The sequence below is a fragment of the Echinops telfairi genome, unplaced genomic scaffold (genome assembly GCF_000313985.2).
Source record: "Echinops telfairi isolate 266 unplaced genomic scaffold, ASM31398v2 ScPeMD7_1;HRSCAF=3_0, whole genome shotgun sequence".
Taxonomy (NCBI): domain Eukaryota; kingdom Metazoa; phylum Chordata; class Mammalia; order Afrosoricida; family Tenrecidae; genus Echinops; species Echinops telfairi.
Window position 1 is genome coordinate 59,641,459 of NW_022103896.1, and position 6,009 is coordinate 59,647,467.

Genomic DNA, 6,009 nt, shown 5'->3' on the forward strand with positions numbered 1-6,009 from the left:
GGCTTCTGACACAAGCTCTCCGGAGATTTCGTCTTTCCCTGACTCATTAGGACTTCAGAAGCAATCAGCAGAAAGGCGCCCTGCTGAGGCCCTCCCAAGTTTCCACTGAAATGCAACAGCCACAAAACACACTTGATCTTAGCCAAAAGGCCGAGAGGCAAAACAAAATGCATTTTAGAACAAACCCTGCTCCCTTCATTGGCACCTGGAATGGAGCCGGTAGGAGCCGTGGTGCCCAGTGGCGAAGCGGTCCCTGATAACCAACAGATTGATGCTTTGGACCCAGCAGCTACGACACGGGAGAAAGATGAGAACTGAAGAAGCCACAGGGGCAGTTCTACTCTGTCCTGTCACCATGAGTCAGCATCGACTCGACGGCAGTGGGCTTTGGGTCGGATTTCATGTAAGTTGTACACTGGCAGCTACGCCCTTTTTCCTGCCCTCCAGCTTAGATTGATTCTCCAGAGAGTGGATAACTGAGGAGCCCCTTGCTTTGGTGGCCTTGAAAGTGACTTTAACTATAAGGTCAAAACGTGCTATGACTATCCCAGCCCATTGGGTTTTTGTTTGTGTTTTTTTTTTAATGTTTTCTAGTTGAATGAATAGAATACAAAGGTAATATCTCTGTCTTTGCAAAGGCAGCATCTCTTTTCTGGATTGAACTACGTGATCCTTGTAGTGATTCAGCACGTACCCAAATCAACCACACCAACCAACGAACCTCACTGCCACAGGGCCCAAGCCCCATAGGACAGCATGGACCTGCCCTGGGGCGTACTCTGTACGGGAGTAGAAATGCAGAGCTGTGTAAATCTCCTCCTTAGGGGCATGAATTCTATGGTCTCATATTTTTTAGTCAATTATGATGGGTACTCTCTGGTGGATAACTAATCTATCAGGAATATTTTGATATTTAGTGTTTAAAAGGCATGGAAAGAATTGCCAATGCCTAAAATCTTATTTTCTCTTGGTACTTATAGTACGCGAAGGGTACACTAAAGATCAGAAGGGAGAATAGATAGACACAGGATAAATACGAGAGTTGTGCTCACCCCGCACAGAACCCTGACTCTGCCCTCAGGGACGGCTGCAGGGACAGGCTCTGCTCTTGGGGACACGGTCTCTCAGTGATCCACTGAACGGTACCCGTGGCTGTGTCTCACTAAAGTAGACACAAACGCCAAGCCAAACAGCGGCCATGGGGGATCTGCTCCGCCAACTGAAGGTGCAACGATGCACTCGGGTTATGGCTGCTGTGTTTGTTTCTATTCCAGAGGGGTGGTCTGGACAGGTTTCTCCACACACAGAATGATCATGGGATCTTAATATGTAGACGTTTTCAGAAAGTCGAAAACCGCCTTGGCAAGGAAAAGGCCAGGGACTTTGCACTGAGGAATTCTTTTTCCCCATCGTGATAAGTGCACCTGGCCCTGCCTCGAAGGTACCAAGGCTGAAGACTCACTGGAAACCATACCCCATTCACCCTACATCCGGATCTTACTCCTTGAGACATGTTTTGGTTCCTCAGACTCAAAGAACATTTCAAAGTAACACAATTTGAGTCCCTTGAAGATGCTAACACTCTTGTTTTGAAATGGTGTAAATCACAGAGCTGGGAATTAGAAAGGGTTAGAGACAGGAACCACACTACCTTTGGGAGTGTATAGACCTAGATGAAAGATATGTCAAGAAACAACTGCTTCACACTTTGGTACTTTTGTTTAATAAAGGCTTCTAAGCTTTTTTTTTAAGCAATGCATTTTTTACTTACCCTTACAGATAGATAGAAAGATATGTAGATAAATCCATTTTTCCCTCCCCTTAAAACAGACAATATTCAACGGTGACTATACCCTGAGTGAGCTCATTTGTATATCTCTCTGATAGCCTAATCTCCAATTCGTTTTTATTTAGTAATTTTAAATACCGATGTACCGAGGGTTTATATCCTAATTTCAATAGAAAATGAAGAAATTTATAAATGGCCACCTTCAACAAAATCATTGCTGCCAGATATTTATTTATTCAAAAGAAACAATTCCACATGACTCCTTTTAGGCCAGAGCAAATCTGAATACAGAAATATCCAAGTATCCCAGGACCCTTGTCTCTAGCCAACTCGAGAATCCTAAAATTCGACACTGTACAACAGAGTCAAGAGATACATGGAAATGAAGTCAATGTCTGCTGTCCCACACCCGCCTCTGGCCCTTGTACCCAGACAGTCCGATTAGCAAGCAGTTGTACAGGCAGGAGTTCAATTGTGGGCATTTTCCATTGTCAAAACAACAAACAAACAAACCCATTGTTGTCGGGTCATTTCTGACTCACAGCGACGATTCTGGGATCAGGCTAGTATTTTCAAGGCTGCAGTATTTTAGAAGCAGAAGATCCGGTCTTCTCTTCGGAGGCACCTATGGATGGACGCAAACCGCCAACCTTAGTTACCAAGCACTAAACCATTTGCATCCTACTTTATTGTAACTATAGTAGGTACTTAGAAAGTAGAATAAGCGACACAATAATATATTGTTTTCAAGCAGGCATTCAATTTGTCAACTCTTCTTATGACTTGTTGGGTTTTGTTTGTGTTTTTCCTCTTCCTAGTCTCTCCGGTCTTTTGAGTTTGGTTTGGCCGTGTTTTAACATTCTCAAAATAGCCTATCTTGAATGCTTGCCTTCAGTTTGGTATAGAACCCAGAAAGAGAATGGCGCCTCTCTGAAAAGCCAGATAGCTGTGTGCTGCAGTGTAACAAACAGACCCTTACTCAAGAGCAAAGTATCACCACAGTGAAATTCTCTCCAGATGCCTGCTTCGCCACCAGAGGGTAAACAGAGATTCCGCAGTCTGTATTTACCTCTACAAAATGCTGGCCTCAAAAACCCGTGAGAGCCTTCAGAAATTCTTGAATCTATGAAAATGCAATCCGTCGTGCTCCCCTCCACCTGCCCCCTACCCCTTTTTTGGGCAGCTAAGGAATTAGAACCTGTCCTTCTTGGAAACTGTCAATTGACTTGACAGTTTGAGAGTTTTGCCCAAACTACTTTGGGGAGGTACCATCCCTGGACCCACTTCTGCTATCTGGGGACTTGCGACCAGAAAGAACAAAAAATGAGAAATACGTCGTTCAAATCACTTCATCATTCGATTGGCCCGGTCCAGTCTGGGAAGCCTCTGATAGTTCCTAAGTTCCACAAATCCTCACAACAAGAGCTCTTTATGGACTTCCAGGGTCCCTTGAATGGCAGTGACGGGGACATAGCATCACCCCCAGCACGACTTAAATCAAACTCTAACAGCAACCCCCACCTCCCCTGCGAGCTCACGGCGATGGAGTCCATTCTGACTCCTTGATCTTCTGGGACGGGGTAGAACTGCTGCACGGGCAACTCCAAGATAGTATCTCTTTATGGCAGTAGGAGAGAGAGCTGCTGGCCATTTGGCCCTGCTGGCCTTCCAGGTAGCAACCCAAAGTGTAACTACTATTCCACCAGGGCGCCTGATCAAACCACACTAGACCAGTCACTTCCAACTCAGGATGACTCAATGTGTGTCAGAGTACAGTTCCTTAGGTTTCCACGGGTTTTCAATGGCGATTCTCAGGATAGGTCAGCAGGCCTTTCCTGGTCGACTAAAATGCCCTCCTTTCCAATGAGTGGGCACTGGCACATCCCACCTGTACTCCTGCTAGGACCAGGAATTTAGGAATGCATGTCATCAATATGGTCCCTGGCCAGGGGGGGTTTATATTTTAGTGGGGAAAACAAATTATGCACATAATTCCAAAAATGAATAGAAGAGATAGGACTTTGGTAAATTCCAAGAAGAAAAGGTGACATTTAAATGGGAATATAACTCAGTGAGCTAATGTAGATGGGAGGAGACAAGGAAGGCCACTGAAGGAAATGTCAGTAAACTTGACCAGGATGGACCAGGGAGAAGCTTGGGGGCCTCTCAGTACCGGGACTGCCACCCGTGAAAGCCCAAAGGTGTGTGGGTGTTTGACCAGATGAAAGAACTGGAGAAACATTCTGCACAAGTGTGGAGATTACCATGAGGAGAATATTTTATGTTTTAAAAGAACACCAGCAATGTTATATCCTTGACAACTTTAAACCCATGTCTTGGAACTTGGTGAGATTTAAAAGATGAACGATCAACCCCCCCACCATGGTGATTTTGTTAAAGATGTGTCTCCGTTTCTTCAGCTGCCATATCAAAATACCATGACGTGGGTACCTTTCTTTTTTCTAATCATTTTATTAGGGCTCATACAACTCTTATCACAATCCATACATACATCAATTGTATAAAGCCCATTTGTTCATTCATTGCCCTCATCATTTTCAAAACATTTGCTCTCCACTTAAGCCCCTGACATCAGCTCCTCAGTTTTCCCCTCCCTCCCCACTCTCCTCCCTCATGAACCCTTGATAATTTATAAGTTATTATTTTGTCATATCTTGCCTTGTCCGACGTCTCCCTTCACCCACTTTTCTGTTGTGCATTCCCCCAGGGAGGAGGTCACATGTAGATCCTTGTAATCGATTCCCCCTTTCCAATCCACTCTCCCTGTACCCTCCCAGTATCACCACTCGCACCACTGGTCCTGAAGGGATCATCCGCCCTGGATTCCCTGTGTTTCCTGTACCTATCTGTACCAGTGTACATCCTCTGGTCTAGCCAGATTTATAAGGTAGAATTGGGATCATGATAGTGGGGGAGGGGGGGAGGAGGGAGGAAGCATTTAGGAACTAGAGAAAAGTTGTATTTTTCATCGTTGCTACATCACACCCTGACTGGTTCGTCTCCTCCCCATACCCTACTGTAAGGGGATGTCCAGTGTCCTACAAATGAGCTTTGGGTCTCCACCCCGCACTCCCCCGCCTCATTCACTATGATAAGATTTTTTTGTTCCGATTATGCCTGATACCTGATCCCTTCGACACCTTGTGATCGCACAGGCTGGTGTGCTTCTTCCTTGTGAGCTTTGTTGCTTCTGAGCGAGATGGCCACTTGTTTACCTTCAAGCCTTTAAGACCCCAGATGCTATATCTTTTGATAGCCAGGCACCATCAGCTTTCTTTGCCACATTTGCTTATGCAGACATGGGTACCTTTCAAGAATAGGAATTTCTTGTTTCAGATGATTTTGGTTGTTAGAAATGTACACCAGAACAGTGGCTGGGACAGTGTTACCAGCAGGGGCTCGCACTGAGGGACACTGTCAGAAGGAGTGACACTACAATGACAATGACCTCCTGTGCAGTGTTGTTGTTGTTGCTTAAAGAAACAGTGCCAAAAATATGGAACACTTAATGAATTTGCGTGTCATCCTTGCGCAGGAGCCATGCTAATCTCAATTTTATCCCAATTTTAGTATCATCCCAATTTTAGTCTATGTGCTGCCACTGTGCAGTGTTTTAACAGAAATGTATTTTTTTTACAAAAGGATCCTGTTACAATAACAAAGATTTTTTTTTGTAAACCTAGCTTATATGTATCAAAATAATTGAAAAATAGCCACCCTATAGAAGACAAAGTGAAGGATTGGGACCTTCTAAAAATATTATATGCGTATCAAAAGACTTCATCAAAAGAGTTAAGAAAGTACCCACAGATGGGAGTGAGGGTGGGAACTGGTAAAAATGCATCAAGTAAAGGGATCATCTCCAAAATACCTGCATGGCTGAAACGACACTAAATTACTTTTTGAATCTTCTAATGTGCTCCTGCCCAAGCCATCATTATTACCCCCAGGCAATGATGCTCTAATCGTGTGATTTCAGCCGCACTCTATTGTTTTTATTGCTTCTGGTGGTTTTACAGCCACCGATTTTGTTACATCTTCTGATGTTTCAGCTACAGTATTGCGGTACATAGTATTTGTGAACCTATATCAGTATTATTTTTTTAGAATGAGGTAGTAATTAAGTGGAAAGAAGGATAAGGTTTAAAATGATCTCTAAATTTTAAGAACACCTCAGTGATTGTAACTGGGTTGGAGCT

General features: G+C 44.1%; 1 pseudogene; it reads right to left on the bottom strand.

The window, feature by feature from the left end:
• Positions 1-5,300: 5,300 nt before the first annotated feature.
• On the bottom strand, positions 5,301-5,398 carry LOC115868756 (annotated as a pseudogene).
• Between the last annotated feature and the right edge of the window lie 611 nt (positions 5,399-6,009).